The sequence below is a fragment of the Tachypleus tridentatus genome, chromosome 9, assembly GCF_004210375.1.
Source record: "Tachypleus tridentatus isolate NWPU-2018 chromosome 9, ASM421037v1, whole genome shotgun sequence".
Classification (NCBI taxonomy): Eukaryota; Metazoa; Arthropoda; class Merostomata; order Xiphosura; family Limulidae; genus Tachypleus; species Tachypleus tridentatus.
Window position 1 is genome coordinate 141,871,256 of NC_134833.1, and position 25,754 is coordinate 141,897,009.

General features: G+C 33.6%; 1 long non-coding RNA gene across 2 annotated transcripts; it reads left to right on the forward strand.

The window, feature by feature from the left end:
* The first annotated feature begins 2,642 nt into the window (after positions 1-2,642).
* LOC143226542 (uncharacterized) lies at positions 2,643-15,321 on the forward strand. Of its 2 annotated transcripts, XR_013014665.1 has the most exons (5): positions 2,643-2,842; positions 3,840-3,966; positions 6,041-6,248; positions 9,078-9,288; positions 14,347-15,321. It is a non-coding gene; the product is annotated as an uncharacterized LOC143226542 (long non-coding RNA). The 2 variants fall into 2 exon arrangements; XR_013014664.1 differs by having other exon boundaries at positions 6,041-9,288.
* Positions 15,322-25,754: the final 10,433 nt, after the last annotated feature.

Below are 25,754 nucleotides of genomic sequence, written 5' to 3' on the forward strand. Positions count from 1 at the left end.
TACTAGTACTACAAGTGACAATGTAGATAATCCAACAACCTCAAGCAAAGGAATATAAACTTCCCATACAGAGGAAATACCATGTTTATCAGAGGACGAGTCTGAAAATGCTTGTGCAACTATTGCACATCATGAACCACCAGATAGTTGTGAAATAAGTTTGTGCAGTAATGAAAAATCTGACACTCCACAGATACAGTGTGGAAAGCCATATCATCCAAACGCACAACTAATATCACGACAGAAAGCAAAATCTCAAAATATCAACTTCCAGGGCAAGTGGTCTGATGAGTTCCCATGGCTGCACTTCGACAATCAGACTCAAAAAGTCATATGCTTTCATTGTGCCAAGACTGAAAATAGAGGCCTTTTAACAGGGAAATTGGAGAGGCTAGTGGAGTATACCTTCATATCCACCGGTTTTTGCAACTGGAAAAAGGCAAAACAGAAATTCAACGAACACCAATCCTCCTCTCAGCACAGATTCGCTATATCTCCAGAAGGTTCACTTGATGTAACTCCAGTGACTGTCCAGCAACATGATGGAAAAAAGAAGCAGCAGGAAGAATGCAAAAGAAGTCTAGCCAAAATATTTAGAAGTTTACGTTTCTTACTGCATCAAGGTTTAGCATTACGTGGACATACTGATACGGAGGGGAACTTCCTGCAGTTAATGAAGCTCCTGGAAGAGGAAGATCCTGAGTTGACGTCCTACTTGTCAAAGAAAACCACATTCACATCACCCCGGACAGGAAGCAATATCTGTACGATACGTAGATGAGAACCTTGATGTCCATGAGATATTTCTTGGTTTGTACAGTGTTTCCAATACAACTGGTGAAACAATATCCTCGATTATACTTGAAGTACTGACTAGATTCAACTTACCACTGTCAGGATTAAGAGCACAAACTTATGATGGAGCCGCTAACATGAATGGTGCGTACAGTGGATGCCAGGCAAAAATAAAAGAGAAGCAACTTTTCGTCACACAAGGCTAATTTAATAATGCAAAATGCAGTTCAAGCTTGTTAATGTGTTCGATATTCTATCCAGTGGGTACACGAACTTGGTGTCTTACTTCAGAGGTCAGGCAAATACAAGACAATCTTTAAAAATATTGTATGGTCAGACAGCCACAATGGTCCAGTTAAATACATCCGCTCACTGTGTCCAACACGCTGGTTATGCCGCCTATCTTCAGTTACATGTGCTAATGATAACTACAGTGACATTGTTGATTCTTTGTCTGAATTAGCAAATGAAAAATCAGATCTAGCAGTGAAAGCACGAGGTCTGTTGGACAGATTTGACAAAGGAAAAACAATTTTAGGATTGTTGATGGCTCAGCATCCATTAGCTGCATTAGAGGAACTAAATCGTGCATTTCAAGCAAAATCAGCGACAGTATCTGGCATGACTGAAGCATCTGCAATAATAGTTGTGCAATTGCGGGTATTGCGAACAGAGGAAAATCACAAGAAATTTGATGAAGCTGACAAAAAGGTAACTTCCTTAGATCTGGTGCCTATTGAACTACCACGCATTTGCAGACCCCCCAGAAGGATCATAGGTGATAGCTCAGCACACCATTCTGCAACAGCTAGAGATTACTACAGAAGCCAATATTTTGAATTTGTGGACACAGTCATAGAACACCTGACCACTAGATTCAATGCAGACAACAGTGACTCGAGGCAATATCTAGCACTTGAGAACATGATCACATCTGGCAAGATTGACAACTTGGTTATAAACTTCTATCCAGAAATATCTGCACAACGGCTCGAGTTTCAGTTGTCCATGTTTAAATGAACAACAAAAGCAGTATCTTTGAAAGATGCAAAGGATGCTTTGCATGAAAGAAGCCAGTAAATGTTTAGTGAAGTGTTTCTTCTCATGAAAATTTTGCTTGTATGTCCAGTATCCAGCTGCGAATGTGAACGCAGCTTTTCTACATTAAGACGATTGAAGATGTTGCCAGATGTGATCATGTTCTCAAGTGCTAGATATTGCCTCGAGTCATTGTTGTTAAGGTCAACTATGTCTCAGTGTCACCTCAACCATGTGGCAGTTTGTCACACTCACAAAAATGAGGTCGACAAGATAAATATAGAAGAGCTTATGAAAGAATTCATAAACAGATCATCACAAAGGAGGTCTATGTTTGGAAACGTGTAGACTAGAGAACTAATTCATGTGGCAGTTAATTTGTGACACATTTGTCTTTGTTCTGTTAACATTTTGAAAACTATTCAAAACACCTCACTTATACAAACCTACATGGAAACCTTGAATTATCGTGGCAACATGATTACTCTGTGACTGCATGTTTACAGCTTTCAGGTTCACGTAATCAGAGATTACCAATCTGAAAATTGAATAGTCCACATAAGTGGTTGCAAAAATCATCCCCCACCATTGCGTGTAAAAAATCTACGCCCCTGGTTGTGGTACTAGTGGGGGGTGCGATGGTTGAATACTCTAAATATTTTAAAGAGTAAAAATGCCGTAGTTTTTTTCCTCTCTGATATCTATAACGGCTTAAACGTATTTTTTAAAAAACGTTGAAATGACTCCAAGGTACGATTAACAAACGAGCACAAAGCTCGTTTTTAGTGGTAATGTAAGCAGGTGTTTCGAGAGACAGAGATAAACACTGTATAAGATAAAGTACTGTAACTGTATAAGAAAGAATGAACTAGATAGAAATATTATCTTATTTGTGTCATTCTGGTTCATGAAATATATTTTCTGAAGATAGATTCTTACGACGTCATTTGAAGAAGAAAAATATTGTTGTAGAAGAAGAAAATATTCTATTGTCTACCAAGTGCGAAAGGTGGGAAATTAATATTAAATCATTTATTTTATTCTCTTTCTTAATACGTGATAATATCCGACAATTAAAAAACAATTTTAGAAAAATGAAGTTTTTCCTTCGTAGAGTTTTTCCTTGTAAGTTCTTGAAATGTAACAATGAATCATATTAAATTTTTTTAAAGAGACTATAATTTCCAATCTATATATAGTCTATTCTGTTCAGTTCTGAGTACGTTCATAGAATAATAAAGAATTCAACAACTAGGTTTTTTTTTCTGTTAACATCAACAGTATTTTTTAAAGCTTAGGCTGGCAAAATCTGTGGTTACATGAATAATAACGTCTTCTAAATGTTTGTGTACAATATAATTTTTAACTGTTCAGTTACTGTTATAGACTTAGGTTTTAGTAGCTGAATCTTATTGTTTAATTTATTTTTCTACCATATCCACATATCCCTAGTATAGATCAATGAATGCGTTGTATCACAAACAAATAACTTTATCTAGAATATTTATACAGTATATTTGTGTCATATTTATCTTTGTCCTTCAAACAAAAAAATGGGTTATTTACCTACATTTCTGAAGCTTTTGACTAATTGTGAATTAGCAGTTCTTTTGTTTAACATATCAGTTATTATTTGAATTGCCCCCTTCCAGTGGAACAGAGTTATGCATGCGGACTTACAACGCAAGAAACAGGGTTTCGATGCCGTGGTGAGGAAAGCACAGATGACCTATTGTATAGCTTTGTGCTTGAGTATAAAAACAAATTATTTGAAGAACTTGTGTAAATGTCATCCCTCGTAGATAATGTTGTAAACAAGAATATGAACATATGTATTTTAAATAGTTGTTTTGAATTAAGCACAAAGCTATACAATGGTCTCTCTGTTCTCTGCCCACCACGGGTATCGAAACCCGGTTTTTAGCACTGTAAGTCCACAGACATACCGCTGAGCAACTGGGGGTCTATTTTAAAGTGACTTTAAATATTAATGTAATTTGTCTTAGTGCAACATCTTCCACCATGTCTGTCATCACCATGGCCTATGTACTTCCAATGTTGGGAAGGACTTTTGATATTTAACAAAATGCAGTTGGCAGAGATATCTACATACTCACACCCCAAAGTGTTCTGGTATGTTCAAAAATAAATTTTCATTCATAGATACTTTGCCTATTACACACAACGAGTTCAGTAATAAAAATGATATACACATATATTTCATTTCCATAGCTTAAATTTAATCCTTTAATTTCAGATGACCAGCTGGAATTTTAATATTAAGTGCCAGACGATCCTCTTCACTTGGAAAGATATTTTAAATTAAAAAATTACGTTATTAGTATTATTTTTTCATATTTATTTTCATAATTCTAATAACTAAGCCCAAGCTTCTCTGGGATAATTTTCAACATTGAACTTCATAATGAAACGAAACTAAAACCAAAAATATTTCACATTAATAGGATAAAATGTGTTTTAGTTTTCCTTCCAGTTTTTAAAATATGATATTTTTAAATGCAAACTACAAAAATGCCTAAGCAAATTTAAGACATTAAGCCAAAAAAAGTTTACATACCTCGTTTTAAATGTTCATTACAAGCGTTTGTAAATTTTCATGAAAATTGGTGCAGCTAATCCCAACTCTTCATTCCTCAAATTCCAATCCTCTTTATGGGAGTCACAATAAAAATGAGATACTTATTGAAGTGGAACAATGCACACCAATTTAATGTTAGTTCGTGTATCTGGACTTGAGAGTCATCCAAATTCTTTTGATATTCACACAGGGGCTATAATTTGAAAATTTCCAAATTGTGAACTTAGATTATTATTTGATAGGCTTTTTGTATGTTTATACCAATTTTCAAGTAATCTGGTTTAGACAATTTAAGAGCCCATTAAACTCACTGACCCCCTTTATTTTTGGGGCTCCCTGAGGATCTTCCGATAGGTTTTTTACATTCACTTTTTTTGCTGAGAGGGGGGGTAAAGAGCTAAAATGCAAAATTTAAAGTGATTTTTTGAAGAATTTGGAATAACTCAAAAATTAGGTAAATAAAGATATGTACAGCGAAGAACGTATATGTATTTATTACTTCTTATTATCTCTTGTAAACGATTTAAATTAATTTTATTATATATTTTATTCCACTAACTGAACTTTATTGGATTTCATTAATTTCATTTTCCATGTCTGCAATCAGCGGTGGTAACGTGTTCAGTTTTATTAAATGTGGCTGCTGTACCCAAATTAGTTACGAACATTTTGATTAGACTTAATGTATTGTATTCAGGTTTGACTAGAGTAGTTTACTGTTACTTTTGAAACTTAACCTACATTTGATATTTGTTATTCAGAAACGACGATCTTGTTGATAAGTTGAATATACATTTAAAACGTTCTTAATAAGTATGCATAATGGGAAATTCGAACAAAATATGGTACTGCAGGATGTTGCTGGAACTTTACTAGCTGATTTTAAGCTGGGGAATAAACGGCCAGAACACAATGAACACAATATTTATTAGAACTTGAAACAAAGATATAGTATGTGTACTTGCTTACGATGGACTATCACTTCTTTACAGAATCAAGATCGGGTTAGGCTTGGACGGGACTAGGAATCAGAATAGCTAAACGAAAAGCTTCTTCTTATAAAGAAACATCGTATTTACCAAGCGCGATTGACCGACCACGTGACTAGTTATTCTCATTATATATAGTTGAATATTGAAGGATATGCTATTAACATCTTGAGACAAAATCTCATGTAATAATGTTCTCCAAAGGTAGTAATAAGATAACCGAACGTAAGAATAACAAAGAAACAAAAATAAACTGAAATGAGATCGACTTCACAGCTTTTCTTGGCCACTTGTTATTTAAACATCTGTACATATTCAGAACAAATAATAATTTCAAAATAAATGTTGATACTGTAGGAAGACGAAACTTGTGATATATTTCTATATTACAATATAAGTAATTTTATTTCTTGGTGAGACAATAAAACATTCTTCATTTTCTATCTAATAAGTACAGTTACTTATATAAATAACGGTCGAAATTCAATCGATTTTACGACAATATGTGTAAATATAAATAATTTTATTTCTTCATAGGTTTTTTAATGTAAGCTTAAGAATACGTACTACTTAGTGAGATGTTCAAAAACTAATTATCAGTTTTTATTTTCATTGAAAGACATCCATCCAATGCTCCCCAAACCAAAACCGTATATCGTTATGTCGAATCTTTCAAAGATGGTCAAGATTTTTTGCATATTACTGGAGAATTGAGTCTAAATATCCTAGCAGATAAGGTGAATGTACAAGGAAGTGGTAAATACTTGAAACATTTCACGTATTCTTCGAAATATATTGAATATGTGGTGCACGTCAGTTTTGAAACGGTAAGAGACATTGAATTTCTGTACGTGAATCTTTTTGAAGATGAGAACAGTTGGCTTTCAATACATCTTACACAACCACACATTGGCGAAACGAAACAGGAAATATTAAAAATCACACAATTCTGAGTTACATATGATAAAACAATAACAATGAAAAACCTATTCTAAATATTTTCAACAAGGACAAAAATATTTTGTTTTATTGTTTATGACAAAGCTACTAAGGCTTAACTGCCACTGTCCCTAATTTTAATCTCCCGAAAAGACGACCAGGCTGTCAGTAACCAATGGCAACTCTTGGGATACATTTAAAAATAAACTGTGGGATTGGCCATAAGTTTATAATGCCTCCTCTACTGAAAAGGCAAGCTTGTTCAGCTATATGTTTCGACTCTGTGATCTACAGACTGCGAATTAAACAGCTTAATCACCAGGCCCTGCCAGGTCCCGAAAAGTTAATTAAATATAGTTTTTAATACATATTAACACATCGATTAAAAACATTTTTCTAGTCATCTCTAACATTACGACTGTCGCGAATGTAGAAGGTCTTTATGTTAAAGACTGTTCTGAATCTTGTTTTTAAGGAAAGCAGATTCTGACGAAGATTCAAAATTGTAAGTGTTTCCTTGTTTGCTTACAAAGGTATCTACTACACAATCACACCATTCGTGTTTTGAGAAATAAAACGCATAGAAATGAATTAGTTGAAGGCAAAAATATTTAAGAGATGCACTGTTTAACGCTTGTATTTTGATATGTATTATGGTTTTAAAAAACTAGACAAAAAAGATGAATGAATACACCTTTACACAGTGCCATCTATGTGGCTCAGCGATAAGTCTAAAGTCTCATAACCTCAAAAACAGATGGTGTGAGGTTTCGCTTCGGCATGGCCAAGTGGGTAAGACAATCGACTAGACACTACAATCAAACTTCTATATCTTCATTTTTTAGTTCTTATAGAAATAGACAAAAAATATCTTTTTCAATTACCTTTTCAATTTACTTTATTTTTATACTTTTTCTTTTTGTTTTTCGGGGGAACAGCGGTAAGTTTTTTTACTCTTAACGCTAACGTCCGTGGTTCGATTCCTCGCGGTAGACACCCAGGATAGCTTTGCTGTAAAACAAACAACATTCTTATCTTGATATGAAAATCCCCCTTATAGCTTTTTCTATATTTCCTAATTGTTGGCTTAAAAATGTAATCCTTGCATTCCGGTTCAATTTGCTTCTGTACTTTTATGACGATCCCCATTTTTAAATAAACAATTTTTCCCAGTCTTTTTCTACGACAAATCTTGATATTTTTAGAATAATGAACAAATTTTTTATGGAAAATGACAGGCCTACTTTGCTGATTGTTGATATTTATTGTTAAACATAATGCTACACAAAAAGCTATCCGTGCTCTATCTAACACGGGTATTAAAATTCAGTTTCTAGCGTTATAGTCCGTAGGTATCCCATGGTGCCAGCAGAGGGCCATTTTGTTGATGAAGCTTATTGTCTGTGCTCACATAAGGTGTGTCTTCATGCTTATTTCAGTAGCCAATCTGGCTGATCTTTTACCTAGTAGAGATTTATATTTCTATCAGTATCACTTTTTTTTACCTTGCAATTAGATGAAACAAGACAAGGGTTTTGTTTGCTTGTGTTTAAGTATAAAGCTACACAATGAACCATAAGGTATGTTTACCGCGAGTACCGAAATCTAATCTTCAGCTTTACGAGTCACCAGGCTACCGCTGAGCCACTATGGTGCAAAACATGACAAACAAACATGAACAAGAAAATCCGTCCATGATTGTAATCAAACTCTCAAAACAAAGTCACTAAATTTATGAATTGTTCTACACCAGACATTCAAATACTTGTTTGTTTGTTTTGGAATTTCGCACAAAGCTACTCGAGGGCTATCTGTGCTAGCCGTCCCTAATTTAGCAGTGTAAGACTAGAGGGAAGGTAGCTAGTCATCATCACCCACCGCCAACTCTTGGGCTACTCTTTTACCAACGAATAGTGGGATTGACCGTCACATTATAACGCCCCCACGGCTGAAAGGGCGAGCATGTTTGGCGCGACCGGGATGCGAACCCGCGACACTCAGATTACGAGTCGCACGCCTTAACACGCTTGGCCATGCCGGGCCTCATTCAAATACAACTGCTCTGGCAAATCGTGCGGAAGTATGCTTTCTCTTGTTAAAGTTATAATTTATAAACTATAAACATTTGAGATTCTATAAAAGTTATGTGGGGTGACAGCTTTTGTTTAGCTCTGGGCAGGTCCAAATTAAGAATTATTGCACCTATAGGCACAAAGTATCCTGCCTTCTTGAAACCTTTTTATAAGTATCCATATTTCCAACTGTTACATGAAAGATTTAATCTGTTCCCAAAACAGAGCTGTCTGCGGGTTCATATCCTGAAATTTAGCATCATAAGATCTCAAGCTTACCGTTGGGTCACTTATGGAGAAATATTAAGTATTTTTATGTTTTATGATGCACTACGGTTGGATAACGGTAACTTTACGCGCTTACAACGCTAAAATACGGGCTTTGATCCTGCGCCATAGAAACAGTAGATAGTATAGCGTGGTTTTGTTATAAAGCAAATTGTTTTAGGAAAGTACAGCGCCACCTTCTGCCTGCATGTGTTAAAGAAGATTCTTGCAGAAGAGAACTGTAAATTGTTAAAATAATATGCATTTAGATTTATTTTTCTTAATTATTATATTCAAATTTTTGTAGCTCTTGGACCTTAGACTTGTTGACTCCTGTATTAATTTAACCCTAGTTCTGAAACTATGATATTATTTTAGGTTACTGAACGCCTTTTGGAAACTACAAAACTACAAGAAAACTGGACTAGTTATTCTTACCTCGGAAGACATTTCGTTCGAGCAATTACTTACGGAGGGAAACTGGTGGCTTCACTTCGTTTCATTCTGAAAGATGATAAAAACAGAGATGAGGTTTCTGGACAGTTACGTTTATTGCTTGGAAAAAGCGGTGATGGCGCAGAGTTGGAAGGTAAACCATTTGAGGAGAGAAATTTGAAACAAGAACAAATGAATAAGTTAAAAAGTTTAAATATTCATTTTTTATTTAGGTTTAATTATCGGAAAACAAACTAAATAATGAAATCCACGATAAATGTAAAACAAGTGAAATAATATGTTATTTATACTTGATGGCCCGGCATCGCCAGATTATTAAGGTACTCAACTCGTAATCTGAGGGTCGCGAGCTCGAATCTGCGTCCAAGTATGCTCGCTCTTTCAGCCATGTGGCGTTATAATGTGACAGTCAATCCCACTAATAATTAGTGAACGAGTAGCCCAAGAGTTGGTGGTGGGTGGTGATGACTACTTGCCATCCCTCTAGCATTACAATACTAAATTAGAGACGACTAGCGCAGATAGCACTCGTGTAGCTTTGCGCGAAATTAAAAAACAAACAAACGAACAAACAAACACTCACTATATGAATACTAACCCGGATACTGATTCCTGATCTTGCCAGTCGTCCTTCGTAGGATCTGTTCATTTGTTCCATTGTGGATTAACAAAATTGAATGTTACAAAAATATAATTATCAGATGAAAATTTCGAAACCGGAATACTAAAATGTTATTAAAAATTTGACATGATATGACTATTAAAGCGTTACTAAGAATGCGACATGATTTGATTACTAAAATGCTATAAAGAATGTGACATGATCTGAATACTATAATGTGATACGATCTGAATACTATAATGTGATTAAAAATGTAACATGATCTGAATACTAAAATGGCACATTATCTGACTACTAAATTATTTTTAACATGTAACATGTTCTGACAACTAAAATGCTATTAAAATGTAACATGATCTGAATACTAAAATATTATTAAAATAAGACGATTTCAATACTAAAATGTTATTAAAATGTGACATGATCCGAATGCTAAAATTTTACTAAGATGCGACAATATCTGAATACTAAAATGTTGTTAAAATGTGACACGATCTGAATATTAAAATGCTATTAAATTATGACACGATGCAAATACTAAAATGCTATTAAAATGTAATACGATATGAATACTAAAATGTTATTAAAATATAACACTATCTGAATACTAAACTGTTATTAAAATGAAACACGATCTGAATACTATAACGTTATTAAAATGAAACACGATCTGAATACTAAAATGTTATTAAAATGAAACATGATCTGAATACTAAAATGTTATTAAAATGTAACATGATCTTAATACTAAAATGTTATTAAAATGAAACATGATCTGAATACTAAAATGTTATTAAAATGTAATACGGTCTTAATACTAAAATGTTATTAAAATGTAACATGATCTTAATACTAAAATGTTATTAAAATGTAATATACTTAATACTAAAATGTTATTAAAATGTAATATACTTAATACTAAAATGTTATTAAAATGTAACATACTTAATACTAAAATGTTATTAAAATGTAACATATTTAATACTAACCTTTAAATTTAAGTTGAAAATTTTCTTCTGTTTATTTCCTATTTTTTCCAACTTAAGAATTAGTTTTAAGTAAAACTTAAAGGAGAGACGTACAAATAATAAACTGACTAACGACTCGAACTCCAATATTTAACAGTTGCTTTCCGACCTTCTAGCTGATATCTTTATTGAGGTATAGCATTTTATTTGGATCGTTAAAGCAGACGATTACCGAAAAAGCCGTCAGCAGAAACGTTGATAACATTATGTAACACAGATTTTGTTCTTGGATAGTTTGCGTTATTTCTTAATTGCTTATGTCGTAAAAGTACAGAAAATGGCCATTATTCCCTTCAAACTTTGCTTTTGTGACCTGTATAATGAAATTTAGAAATTAACCTACTTTCTACATAAAAACGGGCAAATTTGCACATTTTCATTTACATAAGGTCTGAATAAAACAACATACGAATCAACATTTACATGTATTTATACTAAAGTAATACAAAAATGTATAGAACTGAGTAGTTTTTCGAGATTTGTGACTGCAATGTAAATCACTTTCATGTATCAGCCCCCAAATATAGTCTCCCATTAGGCTTTCGTTATACGCATGTTGGTAGTGGTGTTCAAAGTCCAGTATATTTTGGTGGAAGCGCTCGCCTTGCTCCTCTGAGTATACTCCCATGTTCCCCTTGAATTTATCAAGATGACCGTCAAAGATATGGACTTTCAGGGACATCCTGCAGCTCATTGTGCTGTAGTTCTTCACCAGAGCCTCATGCAGTTCCACATAATTTTCGGCCTTGTGATTGCCCAGGAAGCTCCGAACCACTGCGACAAAGCTGCCCCAAGCTTTTCTTCCCTTCTTATTGAGCTTCTTGGGGAATTGTGTGCACTCCAGGATCTTCTTTATTTGTGGTCCAACGAAGACATCAACTTTGATCTTTGCTTCAGACAGCTTAGGGAAGAAGTCTCGAAGGTACTTGAAGGCTGCAGACTCCTTATCAAGGGCTGTGACAAATTGTTACATAAGACCCAATTTTATGTGCAATGGTGGGAACAACACGTTCTGAAGGTCCATTAGTGGCTGACACTTGACATTGTGCCTACCCACAAAGAACTCGGTCCGTTGTGGCCAGTGCTTCCTGTTGTAGTGCGCTGTGATGTCCCTACTGTCAAAAAGGCAAAGATGACAGGGAAACTTGGTAAAGCCTCTTTGGAGACACATCAGGAATGCCACCATTTTGAAGTTTCCAATAACCTCCCAGCCATTTTCATCATACTTCAAGGCTTCTAGCAAGGTCTTGACGCTGTTATACTCCTCTTAGGCATGCATCGAATGAACCAGGGGAAGAGACGGTTATGGGGCAGCACAGCTTTAAAGCTTCTGGATGAGCTATCAATGAAGAGTTTAACTACTTTATCTCCATGTATGATTACATTGTTTAAAAGTATAATTACATGATTTATAAACTTACGTTTACTAATGCGTCAGAAAGCGAGTTTAAAACGTATAAAACCAAATTACTTGACATCAGCTCTAATGGGAATGATTTCGCACCATTAAAATAAATAATAATTATCTAAGAACTGATTTTCACTAATTTATTTCATGACTCCTCCATGAAATACTCGTATAGAATATACTTTAAATATAAAATAATCATATGAAAGTGAAAATTTAAAATGTTAATAATAAAAGATAATATCGTAAAAAGTTTTAAGGCTAACGTTCATACATGAACTTTCAGTTCTAGTAAGTTACTTCAGATGTACCTACTTGTGGTCTAACAATAAACCAGTTAACTTTGATACTGAAATACTTAGGGAGGATAAAACTAGCACTTCTATCAAGAATACTTTGAACACTTGGCGACAAAACGGAGCAAATTTTAAATTTTAAGCAGGCGATAATCTAGGCGATATACGATTTATACAACTTGTAACGATAGGTATTTCATAAAAATACTTGATGAATAATTAACGGATATTAGAGAATTTAACTAAGACAAATTTGTCTATACCAATAAAAAAGCACCAACTCTTCACTCATTAGTCTCAAAGTAATTCTTTAATCATCACTTCTTAAATAAAAAATTCCCTATAGTCTTTCACTGCTAAATTTTATGGACGGCTAGCGCAGATAGCCCTCGTGTAACTTTGCGCGAAATATACACCAAACAGAAACTGAAACATGCTGACTGATTCAACTAAGCATAAAAAAAATCGTCCAAACTGTAATTGAACGGAATACGTCCACAGACCGCTCACTACTTCGGCAAAATTCCTTCGTTTTACGAAGGATAACGTGGATACGATACGATAAGAAGCTAACGTGGATTACACATATAAATAATATACTTACCAGAATTTGGAAACACAAATTATGCAAGAAGTCTAACCGGTAAAAACCAAGCAACTTACCAGACAATATAATTAAAATCTAGAAAACATATACATAAGACCAATCACAGAATATGTATCCCTAGCATGATTAAATATAGCACATGAACAGAATATAGACAATACAGAGCTCAGTTATTACTACAGCATACGAAGCCATTCGCAAAACATAAACAGAATGAAGAAAACACAAAACTCAAGTATTACTACAGCATACAAAGCCCTTCATACCCGAATATACAAATCATAACCAATACTCTTGCATAATTCTTTAAATTACTTTTAGAAAAAATTACAAAAAATTATTTATTATGTGAGCTTTATATACATGACGAAAATAGATCTAAGTACCTCTCTCACGTTAATCTATCTTGGGAATATGAATGTCATAAGGCCACCTACTGCTAGGTTGTAAAACCTACACTAGTTTAACGTTGATATTTTAACACTAAAGAAAGTTTATTTTTATTTTTATGACAATTATTATTGAATAAAGAACCGGTACATATATGGACATTTGGCCTGAAAGAGGTAGGAGTAAGTATTATTTACCCTGATCCACATACAGCTTCACGATTGACATCCTACAGCAAATAAATTAATAGGACAGACAGGAGAAAAAGGCCCAAACAAACCTGACCTTCCCTGCTCTATAAGACCAGAAACCCGACATCTTTGGGAGACAGCGAAGCTGACTGATTCATTCTAACTGCTAGAAACAACTCTCTCTTTTTAATTGTGTTTCCAATTATCCCTTAACTACCTTTTCGATGCTTTGCTGACCCAAAGAATATGTCCTCCAATGTATTAGTAAGCCTAACACCAAATCTACAGAAATTTATAGCTTTGATTTAACGTGATCATTACGATCTGCGTCTCCCTCTACCACACGTATATCTTCAAATATTAAACAAAGCTTACAACCGTATCGAGATGTATTTTAAAAATATTATATTTCAACCAAACGATTGTAGAATCAGGCTAATTCGCTTTGGATGAGAATTAAGCGATATATTTCTGAGGTACTATGGAAAACAACACGCCGTAAAAATGTATTTAGTTATTACATAATCGTTTTATATTCATAATGTCTTTAAATAAAGGTAATTATGACAAAAATCGCACGCATAACTTTCTATTTCATCGAAAAGAGAAGACTCATGGATATTATTTTTTATACATTGGTTCGAACCAGGGATCTGAAGCAGAAACCCATGGAGATAGCGGAAAAATTTGTCGAACTGAAAAACAGCTTAGTCGAATGGTGAAAGGATCTTCCTCTAGGGTTAGAGAAACAATCTGAGGAAGAAGTGGCTTGTTTTTTTTTGTAAATGTAGAAATATTTTATAAGGTGTATAAGCCGTAAATTGTTTGTAATTAAAGCTATTAACTTCAATGTTTTAAGTTTTGTAAAGCAAGTTTATTACTCTAGTACACGTTTAGTACATTTGTATCGCCATAGATATAAATGTTTGGAAATTTATTTGTAATTTTTATTCAGGATAATTTTAAATATCGTTTATTAATTTACTGTTGAAATATATTGACACAAACGAACATATTAAATATGTATATTTTACATCTGTTATCGTTTATTATTAAACTTATTAATAATTTCAAGGTTTGCGTTTGTTAAATATTGTACAGTTATAGCTTTTCTTGTCACTAGGTGATAAAATAATGATTTGAGATAGTACTTAAAATAAATTAGTTTAATTAGTACAAATACATTATCTATTATTAGGATAGATGTATTTTATTACCGTGTTCCCTAGTGGGTCACCGGCAAATTTACTGACTTTCAATTCTAACATCCGGTGTTCATTTCCCTCATAACAGCGCCTATTGTGTAGAGTTGGGCTAAAATAAACAAAATCTAATATCCTATAAAAAAAACACAAAAAACTAGTCACTTTAAAAGACTTTATTAGTGCTTTTAAGAATGTACTGAATATATTTTATCAGGACAGATACACCTTATCGTCAGTGAATTGTATTATTGTTTTGTGAGAAAAACAAATGAATTTAACGAGGACAAACATATTCAATCACAAATTTATTTTTTTTATATGTAATATTTTGTAAACAATAATTTTTATTTTATTAACACAAATATGCCCCAAATATTTGTTCTTCGTATTTCCGTTTTATGAATACAAATAACTTGTTTTATTTCCAGAAATAAAAAAATATTAAAGTACTGCTGTAGTGTGTCTTAGGAAATACTTTCATCTGTGTCACTAAGTGTAAGAGAAAGGGAAGATGTTACTTGAAACTGCTTTCTTTATGTAAATAACCATCATAAGTTAAAATTAGCGACCTCTACATGTATGATCTGGAAAGATTTTAAAGAATTAATTCACCTATATCAAAATTGAAAATCCATTTAAGATACGTTGACGATAGTTTTAATGTGTGATAATGTGGGAGAGATAATTTACTTAATTAACAAAAAATCTTATGTAACAGTTATTTAGTTATTCAAAGGAGAGTTTGCTCCATGCTTTCTATTTCCATCCACTTACGCTAAATTAAGATATCTAAGATTTGATCGTGGTGGCGTTAGATTCAATAATAGAATGCATTTCTTTTTTTTTTACACTGCAAGACTCTGGGTATAATTTTCCTTGTATACGCTGTTGGTGTTACATGATGCTGCACTGATAGAAGTAGCTGAATTATTTCCTGTGACCAGTCTTAAACATTTGTTTTGTACGTTTTCAGTCTTATCAAGTTATACAGCAATCAAATTGGTTAACGGTACTGTATAATTCAGGATAGAATAGAAAATATAATAAGTAGGTTCTGTTCTTCAGCTCGATTTACAGCTGCACCTTTCACAGCACTGCTTTTGGTAGCTGTAGTTGTCAGTGTATTTATGTGGCTGGTGAAGTTGGGATGTCTGTCTCTAGGTCCTTCTTCGTTTCTTCCTGTGCCTGTTGATACTGGTGATTTTCCACCCTCATCAGCTCATCTATTTTTGAGTATGTAGAACACGGCCGTGGATTTGGAGAGATTATTAACCATTCCTGTATGGCTCCACTATTGTTTCACACTGTTGAGGGATGGTTGCGCCGAAATGTCTATGATAAAGGTTAGCACTAAGCAATTGGTTGGACTGTCAAGGCGAGCTAGATCCTTAATGTAGTTGTTGAAAAGAACTAGTGATCCAGTCTAATTATCAGATTCCATATTTCATGATGTAACTAGCAGTCAGTGCGGTTATGAACCATCTCACATATTACACTGATTCCTGTTCTAAGCATTCTGTAAGCACGAATGGAAAGTTGGACTTTACTGTATCTTTTAGACCTAAAGGTTTTCTGACCAGTATCAGTGCCCTGCTATATATGAGCTGCATATTTAACAGCACTGATCCAGAGTTTCTATTCTATTGCAATAACAATCTAATGATGAAAGTAGCAGTGTTTCAATCTGATAGACAAGCCTTCTTGTTATAACTTTCTTAGAGATCACACAAGTGATGCTTTGTAAGAAAAAGATTCTATGGTCTTTAAAGCCAAGAGCAATCTTTTATGGGTTTGTGTAAGGATTCGATAAAGACATCAGTCCACATTTCAGGAATGCTACTTGTTGCCCACCTATAAGATACCCAACATTAATTTCTTTCAGATTTAGAACTTTATTTGTAGATGTATATACGACTTTGTGTATCTTATCCAAGCTACAGATGACTTAAATATCTATAAATAGTTGTAGCTCAGCTCTTGTCAAGATACTCGATATTACTGTAAACTGGACCTAGGTTTATCAATAATCAAAATAACGTTTTCCTTCATCCAAGTGTACGGCTAAAACCTGCTGAAGATGGTTTACAAAGTAGGACAATTATTTTTCTTGGCCCTTGAAATGCAGTTGACTTACCTGTTTTTGCTCATTACTTCCTATCTATGGTAGGAAAATTATATGCCCTTAGTTTATCTTGTTCATAGTTGTTGTACTAATAACAATGGCAGAGTATGTTTTGCCCTATCTAATGTGTACGCTTAAAAGCCTTTTCTCTTAAATTCAACTAACCATATGTCAATGTAGCAAGCTAGCTTATTTGCAACTCAACGTAGTCATGGTCACTAATATGGTTTCTAATCATAGTAATGTTCCTCTTCATCCTCGAAATCGATGAACAGACCATGTTTTCTCTATTTCGTATGATATAGTTAGCAATACCTCCTTGCGAACAGTTTAGCTCAAACTAGAGGTGGTCATTTACACTGTTTTTACATCTTTCCATTACATAGTTTGGTGCAAAGGTGTGATAGATGCTCAGAGCTTTGACAAACATACCTCTTCTCTTCATGAGGTATTTGCATATTCAAGTGTTTTGACACCTAACATGCAAAGTTCTCACTCATACATCAGTCTAGTTCATACTGATGACTGTCAAGAATGGTTCAGGTAGAGTCAGAGTATTTAATCAAGTGACCAAATAATCACCATTGTAATGTTGTCTGCGTGCAAAAGAGCGTACAGTATCTATAAAGGGACAATTGTGACGAACCCTTGTAACATTTCCACCTTAGTCTAACTCTGATTCACATATGTTCAACAGTATGCCACTGGTACTTGTATGTGAAAAAGACAGGATTTCCAGCAGTTGTAAAGAAACTGCTAAAAACAGAAATAAAATAAACAATCCTTATTAAAATACAACACAGAATGAGCAATTGTTTAACATGGAATGCACATGCTTTTACAGATCTAAACTGTCTATCCCTCTCGAAATTCTACTGAATGAAGCATCTACCACATTGTTTAATTTTAAATAATATTCTAAACTATGTTACAACATTGCATTAAAACAGTACTGTCATAGTCCCCCAGAGTGATTTCTGCCATTAACTTGACTGGTTCCCATCACACCTAATATACTCGCCCTTTCAGCCGTAGGGGCGTTATAATGTTACGGTCAATCCCACTATTCATTGGTAAAAGAGTGGCTCATGAGTTGGCGGTGGGTAATAATGACTAGCTGTCTTTCCTCTAGCCTTACACTGCTAAATTAGGGACGACTAGCGTTGATAGCCCTCATGTAGCTCTGCGTGAAAATTAAAATCAAACAAACAACGTGTTATATAAATACTGCACACTATCCTGAACAACTAGTTCTACATTACAATTAGAAGATAAAAGAAATGCATGACATGCTTCCACATTACACAGACGTCAGGTGACCAAAATAAAGCAAAAGAGAGAGATTTAAAATATACAATATGCCAAATTGACTGCAGTGATTTAAAAAACCACCAGATATGTAAAACATTTCACAGTAACAAAAAATTACATTTATTTTGGATTTTACACAGATGAGTTTAAGAAATGCAGTAGAAAATAAATAAAAATCCAAAATGTTTGATATTTTAAAAATGGAAATGATGAGAATGGCAGCTAAGTACAGTAAATTGAAATGTATTAAAACGACTAAAATATTTAATATACTTAATTCAATTTCAAATATCACACTGGAACCTAGCATAAAAAATACTGGTTTGGATGATATCTTGGGTACCTAATTAAAAACTGGAAATGAATATACCTTCCAATATTAACATCTTTCATGAGTTTATCTTTATAAGTATTCTTACGTGATCACCAAAACCAACAATGGAACGTCACAAGACACAAAGTGGCGCAATTAGCAACCGACAAATCAAGGATTGTATCTATGAAAAACTAACGACTGAGCAGCTGATTCACGTTACAAGCTCCGTAAAGATACTGAATTTTAAAACACAACAAAAAAGTAAATCCTAATTTCCTAATTTTAATAGAGTTTCTTCACATAATTGAAAAAACAAAAATATACTTTATGTTTAGGTACATCAACATTAAGATATGTTGTTTTCGGTTATAAGTAATCACGGTTTAGCTCACTTGAGCTTCAGCAGTGTAAGTTAGCTTTCATAAACTAATGTTAATGTTTGAAACATCAACGGTTCTAGATAAGGTAGTTACTTAAACAGTACTTTATTTGTGAACAGATTTCCTTCAAATTTATTTTTTCATATTTGAAATTTGTAATTGTTGTTTGAAGCTAATTTTAAGTTATTAAAAAACTGTAGCATTAGAACTGATAACAAGTAAAGGTATTCAGTGATGACGAGAAAACCCACTTGTAGAAAAAATATATATGTAAAAACGGCTGGTTTGGGTTGTTCGCTCCTCTAGATAAAAAAGCTTCTCAACCCAAATCAGCCGTTTTTACATATAGGTAAAGGTTTTGTCCCAGGGTTTAGTCTAACTCCTAACTCAAGTTCTAAAATTTAACAAAAGATGCTAAACAAGTAATTTAAAAAACATAACTTAGTGTCCTCTTCTGGGAACGTAAATTTGATGAATCTAGATTACGGTTAGACCTACCTCAGGCTTAAGGAATCCTGTTTAAGCTTATTTAAATAATTATGTGCAATAATTTTACTGTTATATTATTGCTGTATTAAAATACCTTGACAGAAGATTTAAGGTTTCGATCTGTTAAAGAAATATAAACCTACCATTAAAACATTACAAAAATTTTCTTAGGCACTACTTTAACCTAACACTAACGAATGCAACCGAATTTTAGTTAGCCAAAAGACACATTTTCTGACTAAAAGAATAACGCTTATTATCTTCACAGGTGTTGTGATTTTTTAAAAAAATTCACAAAAAATATGTTAATATGTAAAAAAGACAAGATTGTAAACTTTAGGTTATTAATATATAAAATTAATGTTATTTACTAATCTCTACTTTAATGATAAAGAAGATTATTTTGGTAACCATGAAATTAATGTCGATTCTATGAAAATTTAAAGTTTAACATGAGCCTATACCTTTTGTGGCCATATTGCTCATTGGCGCATAGAAGTTATATTTGAATATACACATTTAGAAATAAAGAATTGTAAAAATTTCATATTATTACTATTAAGTAATATAGTAACACCAGTTAACATAGGAAAATGACTGACGAACACAACAAAATGCATGTTTAGAAAGGGACAACACAAAACGGTTTTCTCACCGTTGAATTATTCAATTCCCCAACTACCTTAAAAAGGATTTTTGCACCAAAAACTTAAACAGTTCTTCAATACCTTTCACCGGTGTGACAGCGATAAATATTCGGATTTACATCCATAAATTCAGGGGTACGATTCCCCTCGGTGGACACAAGAGATAATCCCCATGCGGCTTTGCTTTAAAACACACACAAACACAGTTATAAAGTTAAGAACAATTAAATATATATTTTTCGGATATTTAATGTTTTGTTTCTATTATAACATGTTGTTAGAAGTTGTTTTTCTTTCACAATTTAACCTTAAAGTCAAGAAATACTGAAATTGTCGATATTTCACTGCACTTCCGTTCAGCTCGAAAGCTAATTACGTGACCTGATGATATTTAAGGAGTCCTACAGGGGGTTTGGTTTGTTTTTAATTTCGCGCAAAGCAACAAAAGAGCTACCTGCGCTAGCCGTTTTTAACTTAGCAGTGAAAACTAGAGAGAAGGTAGCTAGTCATCACCAGTCACCGCCAACTCTTGGGCTGTTATTTACTAACGAATAGCAGAACTGACCGTACATTATTACGTCCCCACAGTTAAATAAGTAAGCATGTTTGGTTTGTTTGTTTTTTGAATTTCGCGCAAAACTACAAGTTCTTCCTTTCGTCTTTACGTGTCCTAAGAAACTCCAATCTTATTAAAGTATTGCACTGACGTTAAAAAATCATGTGGTCTTAAGATTACTCTGCCATTTTTTAATGTGAGCATGGAGTTTGGTTTTTACAGTACATCAGACCATAGGTTTTCATAGGAATAAACATATATACAAGCCATGAACAAAGAGAAATTCAAATGTGTTTAGTCAGAAAAAATATTGTGTGTATGATATAGCGTTAAAACTAATCTGGAGCTAACACATAATTTGTGGGTTATAAAAAGTATTTACCAATCACCTATTGCTCTGTACCTTTTTCTAACCTTTTGATCTTTTAATACACCTGTTTTTTATCCTTCCACAATTTGTGAGCATCTTCCTGGTTTCAATGCACACACATATCAAATTTTAAACTTTAAGTAAAAAATAATTATAAATCTGTAAAAACAGTTTTACTCAGATATACTTTATAATTTTGTAACATTTAGTGAGTGTAAGTCACAAAGAAGTATGAAACCAATCCAGACTTTCATGTTTAACATGTAAACGTGACGAGTTTCTCCAGTAGACAATTTGCCTATTGTTTTTTAACCCCTGATCCCAAAACCTATGGATGTGTTTGTTACAATGGACAATTTACTTGTTATTTTTAACTCCAAATCCCAAAGCATATGGTTGTATTTGTTAACAGCTTTTTATTACTTAACATACAAATTACTCATGTCTTGTTTTATCGTACAGCTTTCTTAGTGGTTCACTTACTACAGACTTTTTACCTTACCATTTTATGATACTGCAGAATTCGATCTGAACAAAAACAATGAAGACCGACTTCGAAAGTAGCTGTAGACAATATTTGAATGTGACTGGACAGAGAACATTATGTACTACTTGTTTAACATTGTGAACCGTAGTGTCTGTCTATCCGTTCATCTGTCTCGTGTTTATGACGGTCGCTTCTCGTGTTGATGTGAAAATCTACGGACGAAGTCAAAGTTCAACATTAACTTTTTAAATAATGAAGAACAGGTATGAATAATGTTGACAACAAACAGGATATTCTACACTAACTTGCTAAGAATTAATAATACTGTCATTCATATGTGAAACTGTGACACGTTATTGTTGAGTGGTTCTTAGCAGAACACTTCCTATAGAAATATGAAACATAGAAAACCAAAACCCATCTAATACACTTACTATAGACTCTAGGGCAGGGGCGATCAATCCGTGTCTCGCGAGTAACATGTGGTTCTTTGACATATTATAAAAAGTTAATCACGGTAAGTACTCGCATGTTACTTTTTTATCGACACATTTTTAATATTTAGTGCTTGAATTAATTAATTACAGACAAGGAAAGTTATTCAACCATTGCTGAAATAAAACATGCTTATTTTACTGTCAAAACAAGGGCAAACTGCTCTCTCCAGTGCCGTATATGGAAGCGTCATAAACAACGAGAAGGTCTTACCCCCAATTTTACCTAAGATATACCTAGGAGAAGGGCCGAATTTGCACTCTGAACTGCCCTCGCGTCGAACCGTAATTTTCAATTGGGACACTCAACCATGCGACGAGGTATACTGGCACGTCTGTACTACATACATGCCTGTTTGACTACTCTGCTAGTGAATTTGTACAAATTACATGCCTGGTCTACTAGTTTACTGGTACATCTGTACAATATACATGCCTGGTCTTCTAGTTTACTGGTACATCTGTACAATATACATGCCTGGTTCACTACTTTAATGATACTTCTGAACAACATACATGCGTGGTTCAACAATTTACCCATACATCTGAACAACATACATGTATAGATAAATACATTTGACAACATACATGCCTGGTTGACTACTTTACTGGTACAAATCTGTACAACACGTACATGACAACTCTACTGATACCACTCAACAACATACATGCCTGGTTGATTAATTTACCTATACGTCTGAACAACACATATACATGGTTGACTGCTTTACTAATACATCTGTAGAACGTACACGTCTGGTTGACTGCTTTAATGAAATATCTGTACAACATGCATACCCGTTTGACATATTTACTGGTACATCTGTACAACATGCATTCCTGGTTGACTCCTTTACTGTTAGATCTGTAGAACGTGCATGTCTAGTTGTCTACTTTACTAACACATCTGAACAACATACCTGCCTGGTTGACTACTTTACTGGTACATCTGAACAACATACATGCCTGGTTCAATAATTTAACTTTACATCTAGACAACATAGATGCCTGGTATACTTCTTTACTAATACCTCTGAACACCATACATGCCTGGTTGACTACTATACTAGTACATCTGAACAACATATATGCCTAGTTGACCACTTTACTGGTACTGTTGTTCAGCATACATGCCTCGTTGACAAATTTACTGATACCTCTGAACACCATACATGCCTGGTTTACTTCTTTACTAATACCTCTAAACATCATAAATGCATGGTAGACTACTCAGTGATATATCTGTACAACATACATACCCGGTTGACTAACTTACTGTTACATCTGTAGAACGTACATGCCTAGTTTACTACTTTACTGATACTTCTGTTCAACATACATACCTGATTGACCACTTTGCTCATGCATCTGTACAACATACATGCCTGGTAGATTACTCAGTGATATATCAGCACGACATGCATACTCTAGGTACAATTTGTTAAATAAGTTTAAAGAAGAAATTGTCTTTTTTATAACTCAACTTTGAACATCTGTTTTCCCCCACTGCTATCCCTCACTTATCTGTTTTATATTTCTGTCTTTATTTTCTTTCTCTTTCGCTTACGTCATATATTAATAACAATTGATTGACAAGTATTGCTACGATTTTAACCAATACAAACTATTAAAGACAACAATAAAATGGAACCATAATGTTATTGAATATTTGCGTATAGTAACTAACGAGACAAGATGTTAAAGTAGGAACCGAACTGTGCGAAGGAAAAGCAAAATTTTGTAGTCGAAAGTTTCTCACCTTACATTTCATGGGTACTTCGGCAAGTACAATTTGCAGATATAGTTTTGTATAAATATTAAAAAATGTATTAATATAAATGTACTTTGTATAAATGTTTTAAATGTTTGATTTGTTGAAACTTTGTAATCACATGTGGAATGTTATTACCTATTGTTCGTCGATGTTCATAACGACAAACATTCAGACACATTTTCATATGTTTTAAGAACCAAATATGGTCAACGCCATTCAGGAACTGGTATTATTGTTTAAAAAAACCAATATTGTTTTATTATTGACTGAGTTAAAGGTATTGCGTTGAGCAGGTTACAAAATCGTAATTTAGAATGCACTTGATTACTGATAAATTTAACGCCATCCTTTTGTTTCGCTTTAAAACATCCTGTACTTATAAATCTGATTTAGAAACATTGTTGTATAGCAGCACTTGGTTGAGTGAGGCCTGTTTCTTGGAAAAATAACGGTATTTAAACAAACCTGTTTCTTTTGTTAACAATACAAAACATGGAAACGTACCAACTTGTCGGGTTTAATATAAAACAGTACACTGAATATTTGGTTTGCGAGTTATTTTTATACTCTTGGTAAACATGATAATGTTTTGTTTATATTAAGAAGCCTTGACTATACCATTTCTTTCCAACTTGAGAATAAAAGATTGTTTAGTCTCAGTTGTTAAGTTGGTTAGGAATAATGATATGGATGTTAGATAGATATAAAATTATGAAAAATAGATATATGAAGTTCAGATAGTAAGACGATGAAGAATATAGATCTGGGTGAGAAGTGGTCGGTAATACAATGACGAATAGGAATTTGGGTGTGAAATAGTTTTCAAGACGATTAAAAATAGAGATGTGGATGTCAAGCAGACGGTAAGATAATGCAAAATGGAGATGTGAGGGATTAGTAGTTATAAAATAGGTGAAGAATAAATATTTGGATGTCAAATAGTTAGCAAGACGATAAAGAATAGAGATGTGGATGTTAAACAGTTAGAACGTAGGTGAAGAAAAATGATGTGGGAGCCAGATAGTTATAAAAATATGAATAATATATATATATGAATTTCAAATAGTAACACGATGAAGAATGTAGATCCGGGTGGAAAGTGGTAGGTAATAGAATAAAGAATATAGATTTGGGAGTAAAATAGATAGAAGGACAAGAATAGAGATTTGAGTGTCAAATATTTAGCAAGACGATGAAAAATAGAGACCTGGATGTCAAGCGGTCGGTAAGATATTGCTAAATGGAGGTGTGAGGGATAAATATTTAGAAAAAAAAGGTAAAGAATGGAGATTCGGATGTCAAATAATTAGCAAGACGATAAACAAGAGAGATGTGGGCGTCAAACAGTTAAAAGGTAGTTGAACAATAAAAATATGGAAGCGAGATAGTTATAAAAATATGAAGAGTAGATTGATGAATTTCAAATAGCTAGACGAAGAAGAGTAGAGATCTGGGTGAGAAGTGGTGGATGATACAACTAATAATAGAGTTTTGGGTGTTAATTTCATAGAAGAACAAGAATGGAGATTCGGGTGTCAAATAGTTAGCAATGCGACGAAGAACAGAGACCTGGATGTGAAACGATCGGTAAGATAATGTAAAATGGAGAACTGAGAAATAAATACTAAGAAAAAAGGTATGAATAGGGATTCGGATGTCATATACTTACTAAGGCAATGAAGAATAAAGATATGAATGTCAAACAGTTAAAAAGTTAATGAACAATAAAGATGTGGAAGCCAGATGGTTATAAAAATAAGAAAAATAGGAATATGAATTTTAAATAGGAAGATGTAGAAGAATAGAGATGTGGGTGGACGTTGTGGGTAATACATTGAAGAACAGAGATTTGGGTGATAGATATATAGAATGGGAAGAATAGAGATTTGAGTATCAAGTAGTTAGG